Genomic DNA, 20,977 nt, shown 5'->3' on the forward strand with positions numbered 1-20,977 from the left:
TTTCAAAGGCAAATAACTTACAAGTCACTAGAGAGAAATTATTTTGAAATTCCCAAGAGGTTATGATTCAGTCTATATTTACAAACTACACTTTTGAAATTTAATGGGTTTTTTGGGTTTTTTGTGTTGTTTTTGTTTTTTCGGCAGTTCCAAATAATTACAGCGTCTGGTATTCCATCCTGGAAATTGGCAAAGTACCTTGGAATTTTTGATAAATTTCATCTCGTTGCCTTTTCATAAATGCCTGCAGGCCTGTAAAAAACAGTGTTAAATATGAGAGAATTCTCATAAAGACTGACAGGGAAAGGAGAATGAGAATTTGTTGTTCAAGTTGATTCAGCAGAGATTAAAAAACTCTGGTATTAACAGAAACTAGAAATAAGCTACCTGAGTTTGGGTAGAGGAAATAAATTAGCAAAGTGGGGGGGGGGAAGGTAACAGAAAATAAAGAAGACCCTGAGTATTCTTATTACTTTTAGCACACATTAGTGATTCTCCGATAAAAACTAAGCAGAGAAATATTGTGATTATAATCATTTCTTCTTCCCATCCAAGCAATAGCAGCTAACTGTGAAATAGTCCCACAGACTACACACTATTTTTTAAAAGCTGACAAATAAATTGGCACAAGTAGATGTGTTACCAAATTCCAAAAATAATTTTCCCATTTGAAAAAGTCCTCCTGCACCAATTTCACAGGTTTCCTTTTACACAACGACTGTACACTATTTTCCAAACCTAAGGCCTCAGCAAGCCCTTTGCTATTCTTGATACAAATTCACTTCCAAATTCCAGAGATTCATCATTACCAAATCTAAAGCCTAATCGATCTCAAACCCTGATCTCTGCCTTTTTATATATATACTATATATATATATATATACTATAACCCCATATTTTCAGCGGCCTATAGTGCATCTCCATTTGGATACTCTTCCAGGAGTATCTAATGGGTAACCTGGTCTTGTCATTATCATCTCTCCTTTCCCAGTGTCCTCAGGATAAAACCATCCTCAAACATTAAAAATCATAGAACCAGATGTCAGCAAAAATGAGGGCATAGGGAACTCCAATGTTTCATCTGTACACAAAATCAACAAATACGCTGGCAAAACCCATCAAAACCAACTTTTTCAGAACTCTGGAAACCAGGTGGAAAACTTGCAGCAACCAGATAAACATTCAGTCAAGAAAAAACAGCTGATCTCAGACAGAAAGCTCTATGGTATTTTAATGCAGTCTGGTCCTGTACCATGCTCTCCAGATGGGCAGTGGTTTTGAAGACAATAGCTTACGTTCCCAGTACAGGTATGCAGTATCATAGGGAAGGCAACAGATTTTATTCTAAAAGAATTGGGATTGTTTTTTGTGACTTGTATGGTGATGTACTGGAGAAGTAGTTCAAAGGGTTTGCCTTTATCTCATCCTTTATCTCAACAGACTAGGAACCCTCCCAGTGCTGGGGGAACCAGCCAGGGACATTTGTCAAAAGCATGTGAAGCAAATGTACTAGTCACAGATGCCTGGGACAAGGGATAATAGTTGAGGCAAACAACAGACTAACCAAAACAACTTGGAAGGAAAGGCTGATAAATGAGATGCTTTGGGGAGTAAAGGTTTGGAGAAGCACCCATGTTATTTCTAGGAGTTTAAAAGGTCACACACATGGACATGTGTCTAAAATGTTGAAAGACTTTAAGATTCCAGTGTCACTGCTTAGAGGAGATCCCTTCAGGAAAGCTGCCTGAGCAGGAATATCTACACACACTTCTCAAGAGCAAGACACACATTTTTATATTAAGCCACGGAGACTTTGGGATTATTTGTTACAGAAGTTGTCATTAATTCTATGAATACTATAGACCTAGAATTTAAGAAACCTAGAAGATATGCATGCTATTTTACTGTAACATAAAGAAGAACTTGTTTAAAAAGGGACTTCTTTATACTACCGTGTTTTCTCAAAAATAAGACCTATCTGGACAATCAGCTCTAATGCATCTTTTGGAGGAAAAATTAATATAAGACTCAGTCTCATTTCACATTTTACTATAAGACTATTATATAATATAATCTTATATAAGACCGGGTCATATATTAATTTTTGCTCCAAAAGATGCATTAGAGCTGATTGTCTGGCTAGACCTTATTTTCAGGGAAACATGGTATGTTCTGTTCAACTAGGCTCTCAGCCAATATATTTCCTTTATATTATTGAGTCACTAACAGAAACGTTAAAAATAAAAACACAAAAATAGCCTGTGTATTAGCCTGTGTATTAAATATGTGGATATAGATATATTTCAATAAGCTATTTAGAGCAGTACATGTTGTCCACTCCCAGTACATCTTAAATTTCATACAATACAAATCCTTAGGTAAATGGAATTATGTATATTCAAATTTAACTTTGCTAGAATACATCTATCTTATAAGGATAGTTTCACCTGAGTCAAACAGTTTTCGCATTAACATTTGGTACCAGTAACTCTGAAAATAATAACTATGGACTATTTTCAAGCTAAAAATTAACAGTAATAGTCAATACAAATGTATTCAAATTGTATTCAAATATATGCAATTATTCTCCTGAATTACAATGCTTCAGATGAGGCATATATGACAAGAGAATAGATCTGAATAATAAAAAGAGAATCATTGGAAACAATGGAAAGGCAAAGTAGCAAATGGAAAAACATGCAACTGTTAAGTTTACCTTGAATAACCAAAGCCCTAAACCTGCATTCATCTTGCATACATACTTTTAAACAAAAAAATTAACAAGTTTTACAAATGCTCTAAAACATATACAGAAAAAAAAAAGAATTCAAGAAACAGCATCTCAAAAAGTGTGAATCAGACATATATTTAACTTCCTTGAGCATGTTGTCATATGCCATACTTAAAAGTAGTATGAATTTCTTGTACTTACAGTAGCATCAAAATGCCTGTTACTAAATTTTGCAATTTACAACTCTTAGAAATTTAGCCTTTAGTATTATTTAATGTACATCCAATTTTCTGATTAATATATAGTTCATACTGAAATAAGTAAAAGTAACAGAGTACTATATTACATAAATATAATATGTATAATATATATAATATTGCATAAAGTAAAATAGAATATAGCCTAAATGTGTAAGATACATTTTTCCTTAAAAATATTATAGATACCCTCTCAAACCCCTCCACAACAACAAAAAAAAAAATGCATCATTAACTATTATATTTGGGAAGTATAATAATATATGATAGCATAGATTGTCCAAGTATTGCTTTATACAGAATCTATTCACTGGAATCTCTTAACAATAGAAACCTGTCAAAAATGCCTAAAGGTGTATGCTTCACTTTATAACAAACAATACTGAAAAAGTTGCATGAATCAAATTTTTATAAATTGAATTATATTAAATGAACTACAGAATTAAAGGGTTTATTCCTAAAAAAATTGTTAATGTTTAAAAAATCCCTTTGGAAATAAAATAATCAGTACTAATTAATCACAGTTTAGATTCATATTCTGTACACTGGGCTCCTTAAAATGACCCTGGTCTACATGATTTTCTAATTATCTTTTTCCAGTGTCACAGTGCATGTATCTTCTCATTTCAAACAATTACTCATATAGGGAAAGTAGGAAGGTGTTTAGAAGATGAAAAGAAATAGATTTTTTTAAAGGCAAAAGAGTGAAAACATTCAAATTCTAAATGCCAAGAAAATATATAAATATCCTCCTAGAAGTAGTCTCTTAACTAACCACGTCCTCAAAAGAAAAAAAATAAATAAAAGCCATCTACCAATGGCTAGGATTTCTATATGGATTCCCAGGTTCTAACTAACTGGTATGTAGGAACCAGTACACATCCAGTCTGCTTATCAGGAAATAGAAGGGAGCCATCATAACAATGATACCATGCACAACGGAATAACTTGAGGAAGTCTGCAGACTTTATACAGGAATCAATTTAGGGAGGCAGTAAACAATCTTTGAAATTCTTTCAGTTCTCTAGACCTGAGGTGTGAGCACCTCAGGGATGTAGGGATTACAGTGAGGCAATCCACTGGAACAAGGGAGGACAATATCAGAATGTCTGCTTTTTTTATTTAAAAAATAAGGGAAATTTTGTTTTATAGATATTTAAATTACAGGTTGTCTCTGGCATCCTCATAACTGTGTGACACAAAGTTATGTAGGATCCAGGCAATAAGTACTATCAGGTTAGTTCTCTAGTTTCCCCGTGCTACTGAACTGACAGAGACCTCTCCCTGCAACCCCAATCTGCTTCTGGTGGATGGTATTTGGATATGCTATAGTTTGACAGGTCAGTTAAATGGATTTACAATTTATATTATCTAGTTTAATTAAACTAATTCGTATGAAATGGACAGGTGCTTTAAAAGATGCCTATAAAGAATCTTGGTTGAAAACCATATTAATGCAAGCACAAGCAAAGAAGATAACAGAATAGATACTTTTTCAACTACTAGTGAGTCATCAGACACGTTAATGAGGTAAAAACAATGGCAATAATGCAGCCTTGATGTGAGGTGATGAGAATGACATTTATTCTGTGGTCTTCCTTCCCAAAACCCATAACCCATTATTCATCAGGAAAACATGAGACAAATCCCAACTGGAGGACATTTTAGAAAATATCTGACTTTGGCTCCTCAAACCTGTTAAGGTTATAACAAACAGGGAAAGTCTAAGAAACTGTCACAATCTAGAGGAGGCTAAGGAGACAAGACAATAAACATAACATGGTCTCCTTGATGGGATCCCGGAACAGAAAAAAGGTCATTAGGTAAAACCTGAGCAAATATGAATAAAAAATGGACTTCAGTTAGTAATAGTGTATCATATTGGTTCATTAGTTATGACAAAGATACCATACCTAAAAAAAACTTAGCAATATAACCAGGTCTAAAAAAACTCAGCCCCAAATTTTCAAAAGTATCAAGACTACCTGAAATAAATTTACATCCCAGTGTTAATGATGAACACCCCACCCTAAGTCTATATGGTTCAGATATTCGTTAATGATTATACCCCTTCAGAATTTATGAGATAATACATATACACTCATGGGTGAGACATGCACCAAAAGCGTGGATACCACAATGCACTAGAAAGGGGTAAGTACGTTAAGTAGATGTACCTACTACTGTTTGTACATCGCCAATTATTCATTGAGGATACAGTAAATGTCAAAGGCTAGAGATACATGGATAATTACACAATTTCTGATCCAAAGGAGCTTATAATTTAGTAATAAAGCAGACAAGTAAAAAGGTAATTAGCACACAATGTAATAATGAAGAGGAATGAGAGCCTAATTGGCACAAGTAGAAATGAACACAGAGTTCCATGGGTGCCCTTGGGCTGAGAAATGAGACATGAGTCAGAGGCGGTTTCTGGATAAGGTGCCATCTAATCGGAGTCTAAAACGATAAGAAGTTGATTTGTCCACCTGAAACTGAAGTAGAATAATACTGAATGTCAACTATAATTAAATGTGTGTGTGTGTGTGTGTGTGTGTGCGCGTGCACATATATACATATAGTCACAGGATGTGGAGGACTGCATAGGGAAGAGAGTCAAGGGTACTGTAACAGTTACGTACTGTGTCAGAGGGGTAGTGGACTTGAAGGGGGGTTATCACTCTGTGAGGGGTGTAAATGGCTAATCATTATGTTGTTTTGAAACTAATATAGAAAAGTACAATTGTAAAAAAACGCTAAGAAGTTGGTCAAGCTAAACAGGAGGAAGGTGTCGCAGACACAGGGACCAGTACATACAGCAAGCAGCCTGGAGTTCCACTGTCCAACAGAGTAGCCACAGCCAATGTGACTACTGAGCACTTGAAATGCAATTAATGAGAAACTGAATTCATAATTTTGTTTCATTTAAATTTAAAAATGGAAGCGGTTTAGCATAGTAAAGATGTCATTTCTCCTGAAATTGATCTCCCCCAGTTTCAGAAGAATCTTCCTGATGTTAGGGCTTATGACATAGTGACAGTACACAGGACAGTGTGGGACGATAGACACGTGGGTCAATGGAATGAGAACAGAGAACCCAGAAACAGACTCACGCAAACATGCCAACCTGATTTTTTTGTAACGTGCAAAAGCAATACAATGGAAGACAAACAGCCTTTTCATCAAATGGTGCTGAAGAAACTGGACATCCATAAGCTAAAAAAAAAGAAAAGAAAAAGAAACTTAAGCTAAACCCCACATCATATGCAAAAGTTAATTCAAAATAGATCATGGACTTAAATGTAAAATGTAAAACTATAAAACTTTCAGAAAAGAAAACCACATAAGAGAATATCTGCAGGACGTAGGTGAAGAGGTCTTAGATTTAACACCAAAGCATGATCCATAAAATGAAAAAATAATAAATTGGGCTTTATCGAAATTTAAAATGTTTGCTCTGAAAAAGATCCTGTTAAAAGAGTGAAAAACAAACTACACACTAGGATAAACATGTGCAAACCACATATCTGACAAAAGACGAGTATCTAGAACACATACAGGACCCTCACAACTCAATAGAAAAATAGTCCAGTTAGAAAATGGGCAAAAGGCATGAACAGACATTTCACCAAATACAGCATACAGATGGCAACGTACATGAAAAGATGTTCACCACTGTTAGTCATTAGGAAAATGCAAATCAAAACAATGAGATACCACTACACACCTATCAAAATGGCTAAAATAAAAAATAGTGACAATAAATGCTGGTGAGGATGTAGAGAAACTGGATCAATCATACATTACATGTAGGTATATAAAATGGTACAATGACTCTAAAACGTAGGTTGGCAATTCCTTTCAAATGGACTTACCAAACATCCCAGCAATTGCACTATTGAGGATTTATCCTAGAAAAATTAAGACATTTTCATATAGAAGCTTGTACACAAATGTTCATAATTTTATTCATAACAGCTAAACCCTACAAACTACCTAAATGTCCTTTAATGGATAATGGTTTAACAATGGTTAAACTACCTGCTGTACATGTATACCATGGAATACTACTCAGCAATAAAAGGGAACAAACCGCTGATACACAAAGAAATTTGGATGACCTCAAGGGAATTATACTAAGTGAAACAGCAAATGTCAAAAAGTTCCATACTGTGTCATTCTGTTTATAATGATATCAACTCTGAATAACGGAGAATGGATTACTGGCTGCCAGGGGTTAGGGATGGGGGGCATGCGGTGGGTGTGGCTACAAAGGGAGAGCCCAGCAGAGCCTGTGGTGATGTCTCTCCTGTGTGGTGGTGCTTACACAAGCTACACGTGTACTGCACAGATCTATGCGCGCGCACACACGAGTACATGTATAACTAGTGAAATATGAGTAAGCTCTGTGGATCGTAAACAACGCCAGTTACTTGGTTTTGCTATTGTACTATAGTTATACAAGATGTTAACACCGGACAGACCTGGATTAAGACCCCCCGTGGATATCTCTTTGCAACCTCTTATGAATCTATAATGAATTCAAAATAAAGGTGTGTTGTTGTTTTTTAAGAAACTGAACTCGCATAAAACATTTCCCCAGTAAACGCTTTGTTCTGATAAGAAACATTTCACTTTAATAACTGTGTTGTGCAAGACACTGCCGTCGTACTGTACCAGGGGAGGGAAGTGCGAGCATGACCTCCAGCATCACACACAAGCACGGTACCAATCAAGTTCATGTCGACAACTGATTCAGCTCAAGGGATGTTTTTCTAAGCACCAATGATGTGTATGAGAATACTTTATGCAAGACAGCATAGCATCACTTACGTCGGTACCTATTAATTGGTAATGAGATCGAAATACTTATTTTTAAATTATAATTAAATTTGTTTTTTTAACCTTAAAAATATAAGTATGGGCAACTTTCTAATTTTAAAAGGAAAGACATATTATTGATGCAGAATGGAGTAAATGCAAAAATCAGTACTGCGACCAAAACGTCAACAGACCAGAAGGAGGTCTGTTACGATGAAACATTGCAATTGCTAGAGCAGAGCACAATGAGAAGGCTGTCGGTTTGTGTTGGTTATTCAGCTCCAAATTTACCCAAAGCCTGCTCTGAAATGGACCTGGGCCCGGTAAATATTTTTCCTTGCCAGCTGGCACCACATTAAGCTTTGTCAGTAGAGAGCGCAGGAGACACACTGCAGCCCAAACGAGTTTTGCCTCCACATTCTGGTGTGCTCAGGTGTGCACAGCTTCCTCCAGCACCTACTCCTGTAGCACTCACAGCTCCTGCAATGGCCAACAGCCCCTGGTCACCCTCTCAGGTGTCCCCAGCGAGACCCCTCCCTGTGAAGAGCTTTCCTCAGCACCCTCGTGTGATTATTTCTGAGTTTCAAATGGCAGATTTCCAGCAAATTCTGCCAACATGGCACCACCACAATTTCTCTTCCATCCACTGAGCTATGGCTGTGCCCTTTCCAGCAAGGTCTGGATTTCAGCGGAGGAGAGACGTTTTGTGTGCTCTATCTCAGCCCTGAGGGTGGTGGATGCGCCTCATCTGTTATTCCTTTTCGTTAGAGTTCTCTTCACTTCCTCGTAGCCCATGTCTTGTTATTCCAATCTCCCGTAGTTACTAATTCTTTATTTTAAACTTCCCTGTTCAAATTATTGTGAGGTTGTCCTCTCCTTATTGTCCTCTCCCTAGTCATGTAAAAAGTGTTTTAAAGATATCAAAAATAAAGTAGACAATTACACGTCCACTAAAAGAAATTTAAACAACTTTTAACAGGATCTGAGCTTTTAATTCGGCCAGCTATGAAACAGCTTGGATTCTTGCACCAAAAAACCATTTTAGATGCAGAGATGTTAAAATACATTATGTCAGTATGTGACATACTGACATATGGAAATTATTATGGAAATTTTGTTGTAAAAGTATGAGGAAAAAGATATTTTACAAAAAGTGAAAGTTTTTCAATTAAGTCACCCAACAGTCACCCATAAAATACAAGACTTTTCAAACAATACCGTATTTTTCAACATGTCACTCTGACACTTCTGTTTTCAAATCTTAATTTTCCTTAAGTAGTGATACTCCTAACACTCAACAAATACAAGTGCCTTGCATCAGTGCTAGTTTTCTTCTTCTTCTACACGCTAATGTTTCTGACGGCCTCAGATCAGATAGGAAACAAAGCCATGAGCCTAACAAGTACATAATAAACACTTGTTAAAGAATACATCATCAATTTCATTAAAATCTATTTTTGTGCATGTGTTTTTTTAAATACATGTCAGCTAGAAACCATTATAGTACACTGGTATAAAGGAGAAGACAGCATGACAAGATGACAGGAAACTTCCTCCCACTTATCTCCACATAAATACATACATACATACTCATTTCTTAAAAGGATAGACACAAATCATTATCAGAGCTTGAGCATCTGAATAGACACTACAACAGAAAAGCAGCAAATGGACTAGCATGCATTTTAAAAACATTGACATGTTAAGATATCTTTAATTATCACTAGAACACTTCAGAAATTAGGCGAACTATAAAAAAATTCTGCAAACTGAAAGTATAATAAAATGCAGAAAACTGTTGGAGTAGTATAACTAGAAGCTAATAAGACTATCACAAGAAACCAAAATTAAAAAGTATAACAATATGGTACTCCTAACATGGTAGAAAACATACAAGTCTGTGTACCCTAAGGAAACCGTGGGCTGTAGATATGTCTTCCCATCCCTTCCACTTTCTCCCGCTTGTACTTCATAGTGATTTTAGTCTCAATTAGCAAAGTTACCATGAAGAAAAAAAACAAACCCTATATGAACCAGGTTAATTTGCCATCCTAAAAACAAGATAGCTATACATGAATTAATTTCTTAACCAAAACCTTTTATTGTTCAAGGTGTGAAGTTAACTTTATGTGCATGATCCAATCTATTACTGGGATTAATATGGAAGAATGCCAGCCTCAGAAACAAAACGCCTTCAAGGAAACTAATGTTAGAGCAAAGTGTTAAAAAAATTATTCATGACACTTGTTAAAATGGTAAGGCAGGCTTTATTCGGGACTATTGTAATAGGTATTGGCATCACTGCAGTACAGTTTTGCAGTAGGGGAGAGAGACAAGGCTCAATTCTGAATACAACAAAGAAAAATGGAAATTTATAGGTAAGGAGCAGAATTACTAAGAGGGTAGTGTAATTCTTTGCTATAGTGACCTAACAGGATTCTTTTTTTTTAAATCAGTTTCAGTTGTACAAAACAGCAAAATGATTAGACATTTATACCTCTCACAAAGTGATAACCCCCCAAGTCTACTACCCCTCTGACATGGGACGTAGCTATTACAATACCATTGACTATATTCCTCATGCTGTACTTTACATCCCATGAGATCTATACCTATATATATATATATATATCTATATCTATTTATATGTGTGTGTGTGTATATATATATATAATATTTGATATTCAATATTACTCTACTTGAGATTCAGGTGTACAATGCAGTGGTCAGGCATCTACACAATCTATGAAATGATCCCCCTAATAAGTCCAGCACCCATCTGACACCCTACATGATCTTTACAACATTACTGATTATATTCCCCATACTGTATTTCACATCCCTGTAACTGTTTTGTGACTACCCATTTGTACTTTCTAATCCCTTCATCTTCTTCCCCATCCCCCCAACACCCCTCCCATCTAGTAACCATCAGTTTTTTTCTATCTATGAGTCTATTTCTGTTTTGTTTGTTCATTTAGTCTATTCTTTAGATTCCACATATAAGTGGGATCATATGGTATTTGTTTTTCTCAGTCTGACTTATTTCACTTAGCATAATATCTTCTAGGCCCATCCATGGTGTTGCAAATGGTTAAGATTTCATTCTTTTTTATGGCATAGTAATACTCCATGGTATAAATGTACCATAATTTCTTTATCCAATTGTCTCTTGATGGGCACTTCGGTTGTTTCCACATCTTGGCTATTGTGAATAGTGCTGCAGTAAACATCGGGGTGCGTATGTTTTTTTTTTTTTTCAAATTAGTGTTTTGGATTTCTCTGGATAAATACCCAGAAGTGGAAATGCTAGATCATAAGGTAGTTCCATTTTAATTTTTTGAGGAACCTCCATACTGTTTTCCATAGTGAATGTACCAATTTGCAGTCCCTAAGAGGATTCTTGCTAAAGGCTGGCTGGGGTGATTAGATATTACTTGGAGGATGGTGGATAGGAACCTGATCAGATATCAAAGGTGACCAGGTATGGAGGGTGAAGGATTCTGGCTAAACCAACTTGACAGGATTCTTGCTAAAACCAGGCTCTGGGAAGATACGCCCAAGGATGAGGTCTACTCGGGCTCAAGGGAGATTTACTCAAGTTTGGTGAAGGAAAGAATCTTTGCCAAAGGCCAGGTTCAACTTCCTTAGACCTTTAAACATTGAAGAGAGGAGGAACACAGGGAACTGATTTTGTGGAAGACTGGCCTACAAAAATGGCAGGCTATACAGATCCAGTCTCCTATGAGTCTGTACCCTGGCACAGATCTGAACTTTGAGATTAGCTACAGGTATAAATGAGACATCCCAGGGTGCAACATCTTTCACAAACGCACTTGTGCTCCTAAGCTCAGTTGGTATTTCTTGGGAGTGCTATGTTGGCAGCCCTAACTTTTCACCTGATAGGGCCAATAATTCGTTTAGGTTTAAATTTATTTCTATAAGATCCAAATGTCTTTCCAGGTCTAATTTGTTCATGAAATACTTTCTACCAAATAGTTCTGAAGCAAATGTTCTTTTTATTTAAAAAATGAAGAAATTAAGGAGCAAATAAATTATGAAACATGGCAAAGGTGATATAGCAAATCAGTGGACAGTCAAATGCTAAAAAATTGTGATTAAATTCAGTATTTTATCCATAAAATTAAAATATACCACTTCTCTACCAAAAGTATTGCTATCAGATAAACCAAAAGTGGCTAAAAGTATAACAACCATATATCCTAGCTGGTATAAAATTGATCTGCTCTGGTTTATGATTTGTCCTGGTTTATGACTATTGCTATAACATTTCTTTCAGTTTAAAATGTATCCTGATTTTTGTTTACCTTTTACCAAAGTATTAAGTTGCATTAAGATATCAGGGATGGTTCTAGCATACCTCCATTTTGTACTTCCAGCTCCAGCCGTAGTCTAGTCATGTAGAGAGATGCAACAAAGATAAGCTCTCAATTTAATAAACAGTTAAATCTGAAAGATGACTGTTAATATCCCACGTCTCTTTCCTGACCCTCTTCTGGTGCGGAGTAACTAACACATTCCTTTCATGGACAGCATGCAAGTCCTGATTGACAAGGCAAATACACACAGGGGCTCCAGATACATAACTATAGAGTAGAACACTCAAAATAAGTATTTGACTCTACTTCCCTTACAGCTAGTTAGTCTATCAGGCAGGTGCGCTCTGGTCTTTGCCTCAGCCAAACACACAAAGCCGCCATTCAGCCGTCTCAGCAGGAAACAGGAAATTATAAGTTAAAGTGAAAATACGTAAGGGAAACAGAGTAAATAGGGATAAACACAGCATACAGAGAGTTTGATCCTACCAGAGTGGTTTGTCATTAACATGGTACGAATCTATAACTATTTCTTTGGTAATACTTTTTTATTTTGCAACAAATTATTTTGCCACCAGCAAACTACAAAAAAAACAAAAACAGAAAAGATGCATCTTGAATGAAAATAAGTTCAGTACACCTGAAACTAATATAATACTGAATATCAACTATAATAAAAAATAATAAATACCTAAAACTAATAAAAATAAAAATGGTCAATAAGATTTCAAAATGAAAAGAAGGAAAAATTAAGTACAGAATTGTCATTTTTTTTAAAAATTTGATAATGAACATGAAACAACATGGACACAATTGCAGTATCAATGACCACATGAATAGCAGCACACACAAATTCACTAATTAAGCAGCAGCATTTACTTTAACAGTTGTTTTGAATTAAGTTAAGAAGACCGTACATGGAGACAACATATATAGATAGCTACACATACTATGTTTATACATTACACTGAGAAGCATTTTTCTGTTAGATCAAATCACTGTGTCTAAACTAATTATCTAAACTAATTTTATTTTACTCCAGATTATCTTATGCACACATAAAAAGCAATACTTGTTACACTGTTAGCAAAAGAACAACTTTCAAAAAGTTAAATGATATTAGCTTTATATCAGTGATCCCGGATGCTTCAAATAGAAAACCAGTTAAATTAAATCAAATAATAGCTTGATCTCTTTATCCAATTCATGGAATCAAAGTAAAACTACTAGAAATTTCCTCTTTTAAAGGTGACATATCTGGCATTGTTGTGAGTGCTACAGTAAATCTTTTTTTTAAAGTTCAACATTAAAGGTAAAATTTTTACAGTGATAATACGAATATATCGTAAATTTTGGTGGAGCAGAGTGCCGAAGTAAGAAACAAAGTTATTAAATTTAGAGACCGTTAGAGAAGGAATGTCCTTAGAATTGGTTATGATACATACATAATTTATTACTGTGCTCAAACTGTGATATTTTACCAATCAAAACAGAATCTATTAAAATTGACACTTTAAAAAAAATCTATAGTTTACACAGTATGAGTAATCTACAAAATTTTTATAAATATCTGACATGTAATGAAACACTTCAGTATGGTGGCTGGATGAACTTTCTTAGTGCCACTTATCATCTACAGATTTTGGAAATATTGGAGCTCTTAAAAAACTAATTTATAAATCAACCGAAATGTCCTACAATGACATTGAACTTTCTGTAAATGACTCCCTTAAATTTTGGTTCCATTTTTCTCAATTAGTAGGAATTCTTAACAAAAGTATGAGGCAAAAAGACAAAAAAGTTTAAGCTTTTATCTAATTTATTTCACTTAGCACAATAATCTCAAGATCCATCCATGTTGTCACAAATTGCAGTGTTTCATCTTTTTTGATGGCTGAGTAACATTCCATTGTATATACCGTGTTTCCCTGAAAATAAGACCTAGCCAGACAATCTTATATACTATAAGACCGGGTCTTATATTAATTTTTGCTCCAAAAGATGCATTAGAGCTGATTGTCCGGCTAGATCTTATTTTCCGGGAAACACGGTATGTACCACATCTTCTTTGTCCAATTAACTATGGAAGGATAAGTCAGACAGAAAAGGTCAAGAACCATATGATTTCACTCACATGTGGGATATAAAACTGACAGCAACAAACGAACAAGACAAAAACTCATAGACAGACAACAGTTTAGTGGTTACCAGAGGGGAGGGTGGTAGGAGAAGGTAAAGGGGGTCAAATATATGGCAAAGAAAGGAGAATTGACTCTGGGTGGTGAACACACAATGCGATATATAGATGATGTATTATAGAACTATACACTTGAAACCTACATAATTTACTAATCAAGGTCACCCCAACAAATTTAATAAAAACTTTTTTAAAAAGAAAAAATAGCATTAAAAAGCTTAAGTTTTTAACTCTTTTAACGAATGGCATTTTTTGAAAACAGCTTATAAACAGAAAGACTGAAATTACAGCTAATAAAACAAGAAAGAAACAGTAAATTAAATTTTAGAAACACAAATGGTACACAAGATTTAATTCTGAAATTCTATCAGTGTATATCTATCTCGATTTCTGGGAACAATCTCTTGAAGGAGCTCCTATATATAATTAGATGTATTTATTTTCATACCAAAATGGATGAAAATTGAAAAGTCCTATGATGTTGGAACATTTGAATTTGGCAAAATAGTCAAAATAATCATAAATAAAGACAATTTTTCTGACGAATTTGTCTTATAAAAATATTTGGCAAAAAAGGCTATTCTAAATGAAGACCAAAAGATAGTACTTGTTAAAATATCTGGACTTTAATATTTACACATTTCAATACAAAAAAATATTGATTTGAGAATAGAGTTCTCCATTAAAGAGAATTTGCCCTGAGCTCTTTTAATTTCTAAACACCTATAGAAAGATGGTTTTCTCAATTAAAGAAGTCAGCAATTCAGCAATTCAAAACTATTAATCATAAAACGTAACATTGGGAAAAATTACAGGCAATTTTAGGATAAAAATTTAAATAACAAAACCATATTGTAAAAACTACATTGTTCAGAACAAACGTAATAGCATTACAGACAGAAATAGCTAAAAAGAAAGTACATTAGTACATCCCAAGAGTAATTATTCTGTTTTTATTTCTATAATGTTCATATAATCATTTAAAGGGTTTTTGGGTTTTTTTGCCTTAAAGTAACACATATATGTAATTTTTATATTTTGAAAACTTATTTTTGAGGACAGTTTTCATAAAAAATTATAGCTCTATCATAGAAAATCAAACTTACAAGTCAGTAAATACACATTTTGGATATACATGTGTACTCGTACATGTGTCGTATTTTAATGTTTCTTTTACTCTCAAGGTCCCAGTTTTGACAACAAATTATACAATCAAACTAATAATACGTAAGAAAAAATCTACACATTGAAAAAGGCTGGAATGATACCAGCTAAAAGTAAAAAATATCATGTTATCAGAAGGCGGTTTGGCTTTGGGAGGTGAACACACAAATGAAATACACAAGTGATATATTATAAGACTACACAAATGAAACCTATATAATCTTATTAACCAATGTCACCCGAATAAATTCAATAACTTTTTGAAAAGCTTTTAAAAATATCTTATTCTTTAAACAAGATAATCTAACATCTAGTATTCCAAAAAAAACAAAACAAAAAAAAAACCTAGGCCTATGTAAGTTTTCAAATTTCTAAATCTTCAGGTCATCATTCATAAAATATAAGACTTTCACCGTCTACTGTATCTATGTAAAAGTCGCACACTCCTTAAAATTATGAAAAGTATATTGTTTCAATAAGAGCCACAAACATTAACTCAAACACAATAATGTATTTGGTAGCTACCTAACTTCCAAGATTGTGAATCCTGGAAAACAAAAATTATATCTGGTGAATTTATTTTACCACTATGAATTATCATTGTCTAGGACAGTATTTGAAACATGGTAAGCATTTAATATTTACAGGACGAATGAATTTCTTAAATGAAGACAGGAAACATTTCAGAGAGGACCAGACATTGATAGAGATGGAAGGCAAGAAGCCAGTCAAGAGACCATGAAATGACCATTCAAAATTCTAAGTACATTGATACAAAAGAATGTTTGTTGAATCAATTCCCTAATTTCTAAAATAAAATCAAATGGAAGTCCACACATCTATTGGGTTTCATTCACATTTATCTGTGAATAGTAAATAACTGGATTCAATTTCCCTTAAACCGACTTATTAAGAAAAAATACATTTACCAAAACAATGATTTAAAACACTCTTCAGGGGAAATCCATGAAACCTTCAAAAATGGGTTAAAATTGTATACAAAAAATAGAAAAAGATTTCATTCCATTTTAAAATTAATACAAACACTTAAAATATTTAAAATGGCAACAACATATCTATATCAGACAATACAAACGTGAAAATTACTAGTTGAAAATATGAAAAGAAGTCTTTTCATGTCATTCGTCTTTCCAGATACAAGGGTCTTCTGCCATCATGTGGAAATTTTTGAAATTACACTTACACAAAAATTCCTGTATCTGACAAGAATATTCGTTTCTCAATATTAGAAAAGATGAATCCAATCGTAAACGGGGTAAATATTCTTAGAAGAATTTAGTGAAAATGATCATGCACAGTTTGTCCTAGCTTCTCTCTTCTTCCTGAGAGAAAATGGTGTTCGTTGTAGCTTAAGGAAACTGCACGACACTCAATTTCTTTGTTTTCAAGACTCTGCAGTTACAGCTATTCTAGGTCTCTCCCAGTTCATGATCTTAAATTCCTTAAAAACTCTCTCCTTATCTCTCCCCCACTTAGACACTTAAAAGAGACTTTATTAAATAGGTAAAGAAGCAAAAATATTAAACTACTTTAACTTGTCCTGAATAATTAGGAAACACAAATGCCTGCTATAAGTTTTATAAAGACGAAAAGTTTAATAATAGCTACATAGCAAAATAGCAATTTTAAAATGAACCAGCTTCTCATTCATTCACTCACTCATTCATATACCTATTGACTTGACAGTATATCTACATAAGAAAATGAATTAAAATGCTTGGAATAAGCCTAGTACCTTATTAAATTTAATACTAAATACCCATGTTTATAAACTACAATTTAAGAATTCCCACGATTAGGATAAAGGCTTTTGCTTAAGCTATTAATCTTTATAAAGAATACAATTCATACATTTGATTGGTTAACTTTTTATCCTGCTGTGGACATTAGCATGTTTGGTCTTCATCTGAAAAATAATCATACGTTTTTCTTTTAGAAAAAACAAAAAAAGATTTACTAAGCATCTATTATGAACAAAATACTGTCCTAGGATCTTTAAAGTAGACAAAGATGGGTAGTTTTTGTCCGCAAGGAACTTACCATCTACTAGTTCCAAAAAAGGATGTACACAAATAACAGTAATACAATGTAGAAAGCATTAAGTACAGAAATAAAAACACAAAAACTCATATTTTAGGAAATTAGAAGACACAGAGTTCTGCTTTTTACTGAAGAATTAATCAACAAAGAATTGATAGCAAAGAATTAGATCTGTTTAGAAAGACAGTTTAGGATTTGGCCATACAGGAAAAAAACAGGAAAACATTTAGGCCAAATAAAAAGTAAGAGCCAAAACAACTTAAGGCCACATTCAGAAAACATGACTGGAACATAGAATACGTGACAGAGAATATTGAGATGTAAGGTAGAAAAAAATATATTCAAGTCAGATTTTGCACAATTTTGAACTCCAGTTTTAAAGACAGGTCAATGGGAAAACAATGATGGTTTTTGAGAAGGGCAATAATATAATCAAAGTTGTGTTTTATAAGATGGCAGTTAAGAGAGACTAAAGGCATTATTTATGAAATTACTACAAACATCCAAAGGTAATGACAATAAGAATGGAGACAATAGGTCAAAGTTCTGATATGGCAAAGGGAAACAGAATCAACAGGATCTGACAACTATTTGGATATGGAAGTAAATAATCAAATTACAAAATTTGTTTTCAGCACCCTCAAAGCTCTTTCCTAGAAATCCTGCTTCCTTCCTATCAATCTCCTTCCTACACCACACTAGAGTAAAATAGCTAACATTTATAGAGAATTTGCTATGTGCAAGGCAATTATTATGCATGTATTATCTTATTTAGTCCTTAACCTTAGAGATAAGCACTGGTCGTATTCATTCCCATTTTAGTGATGAGGAAACTGAGGCGTGGAGTCGTTAATCAAATTACTTGAGGTCACACAGTAAGTGGCTAGATGCTAATCAATGTCAGAGAATCATTCAAGTGCTAACTGATAAGAGTTTAAAATGGAATCTCTCATAGGGATAATTAAAATTTTAAAAAGAAACTCAAAAAGATCCTCAAAAGGAATGGCAAATGACAGGGTAGATATATTAGTTAGAGAACTGCCTAATCATAAACTCAATGGCCAGGGACAGAGAAGTTTTCCTCCTGACTCCCACTACTCATCATTTGCCCCACTGCCAAAAGAGCATCATTCTCAACTACTCTTCTTTAGGGGCACAATGAGTCTCATTCTATCTCATACAGACTTGTAGCCAATTTATGAACTCCTTAATGAACTGGTCATGTGTTAATCTCTGTATGCGCTGAAAAACAGTAGGCACTGAATGACTAAGCAAACTCCTTTGGGCTGCTTCCGTCTAGTCCTCCCCGGACATGCGACCAGCATCCTCACATAGGTCAAGGCCTGCATTTGGAATATTATCTCCATGTCCCACCTTGAACTTGTTGCTGAAACCTCTGCTCCTGATTCTTTACTTCCTTTCCAACTTTTGACCTTAATAATGTTCTCTGGATTATTCCTGACATTTAACTTGTGAAAGCCATACACAAACAAATGGCTGGTCTTATTTATATTAGAAGAGATGTTTCTCGTAGATTCCAGTACATTTCCAAGGGTTCCATAACCCTCAGTTATCTTCCTCCATTATCAAGGAAAGACTTTAGTTTCCCTGGAATCTAGTAGTACCCATGTTAAATCCTAAAGGGATTCTCCTCTGACTATCCACTGGGCTATGCAGAGGGTCTGAGAGATGGGGCCAATTCCCCAATGTTGTCAGCTTCAATTTGTTTACTTTACCAGAGAAACAATATAACAAACAGTTTTAGTTCCCAGATAGCCCTGCAGAAAAAGTCTATTTAACCACAAAGCAGTTACAATATACAATGGAAATTATATCATATTTTTTCATTATAAATCTATCATATTTATGCTATATTGTGGACTAAATAGCTGTGTATGATTAATTCCAGTTAACAACATTTCAACATCCAAAATAAAAGGAGGATGAATTATTATTAGCATCTTCCCAGTATTAAACAGCTTAATAAACTGCTGGGTATCATCAAAGTGCAGTAAGAAGAAAGCTAACAAACATAATTAAAGACAACATATACATGTACTTCTAAAACTACAGACTAAGATGAAGCACAATTTTTAAAGAAAGACAAACCATTAAGATTTGTTTTATGGGATTCCAGTTATATTTTTAAGGAAGAAAAGGTAAAACTACTAAATAACTTTTTAAACTTTGTATAACTTCACACTAGCCCCGTTACTATTTAAGAAAATATAGTTTAAAAATATACTGTAGCTCAATTTTAACATATGAACTCTTGCCACCCCTTACTTTAGGGTGTAGAACATATTTTGATAGCATTTAGTTGAAAAGAATAGAACTAAAATAATCTGGCATGTCTCACCTATCAAAAGTGCCAAATCTGAATTTGTTCTTCACATCAAACAGAAATTAAATTTTCTTTTCAGATACATGCATCGACATTTCTAGATAAACCCTATTTAAAACAAATTTGATGTTTGAAAATGTAGGTTTACCCAAAGAAACAAATTATGGGCTGATTATTCACTTTATAAAAGGATTCACTAATGAATTCCTTTAAATAGTAAGTTTGCCAGTATATTTGAAATGTAATTTTTTTGTCCAGAGTACCTTAGCAGTGCCACTCTATTTCTGACTTTTACATTTTAAAGCATCCAAATCAGACGGTTCGGTAACTTTCAAATAAAATTTTCTAGTAAACATTAAAAAAAATAAGAAACCTGTTTTTTTTAGATTAAAGTTTATTGGAGTGACGATTGTTAGTAAAGTTACATAGATTTCAGGTGTACAATTCTGTAATGTATTACCTATATCTCACATTGTGTGTTCACCACCCAGAGTCAGTTCTCTTTCCAGCACCATATATTAGACCCCGTTTACTCTCTTCTGGAGTCTCCCCTCCCCCCTCTGATAACCCCTAAACTATTGTCTGTGTCTATTAGTGTTTGTTCCTTCATTTGTTTGTCTTGTTCTTTTGTTGTTTTCAGCTTTATATACCACATCAGTGAAATCATATGGTTCTCTGCTTTTTCTGTCTTATTTTGCTTAGCATTATAATCTCAAGATCCATCCACGTTGTTACAAGTGGTACTATTTCATCTTTTCTTACCGCCGAATAGTATTCCATCGTGTATATATACCACAACTTCTTTATCCACTCATCTAATGAAGGACGTTTTGGTTGTTTCCATGTCTTGGTCAATAAAGCTAAAATGAACATTGGAGCAAACATGTCTTTATGGATAAATGTTTTCAGATTTTTTTGGGGAGATACCCAGGACAGGGATTGCTGGGTCATATGGTAATTCTATTCTTAATTTTTTGAGGAACCTCCACACTGCCTTCCATAGCAGCTGTACCAATCTGCATTCCCACCAACAGTGTATGAGGGTTCCTTTTTCTCCACCACCTC

The 20,977-nt window shown here is 34.2% G+C and overlaps 1 protein-coding gene across 2 annotated transcripts in view; it reads right to left on the bottom strand.

The window, feature by feature from the left end:
• Positions 1-20,977, bottom strand: part of SDHAF3 (succinate dehydrogenase complex assembly factor 3) — a 52,224-nt gene that overhangs the window by 15,584 nt on the left and 15,663 nt on the right. The window contains exon 2 of one of the 2 annotated variants that reach the window (XR_013995332.1): positions 6,116-6,204. The exons of the other annotated variant lie outside the window; for it this stretch is intronic. The gene's annotated coding sequence lies outside the window, so the exon portion shown is untranslated. The remainder of the gene's footprint in view (positions 1-6,115; positions 6,205-20,977) is intronic. 2 annotated transcript variants of the gene reach the window in all.

The sequence above is a fragment of the Rhinolophus hipposideros genome (genome assembly GCF_964194185.1).
Source record: "Rhinolophus hipposideros genome assembly, chromosome: 18".
Lineage (NCBI taxonomy): Eukaryota > Metazoa > Chordata > Mammalia > Chiroptera > Rhinolophidae > Rhinolophus > Rhinolophus hipposideros.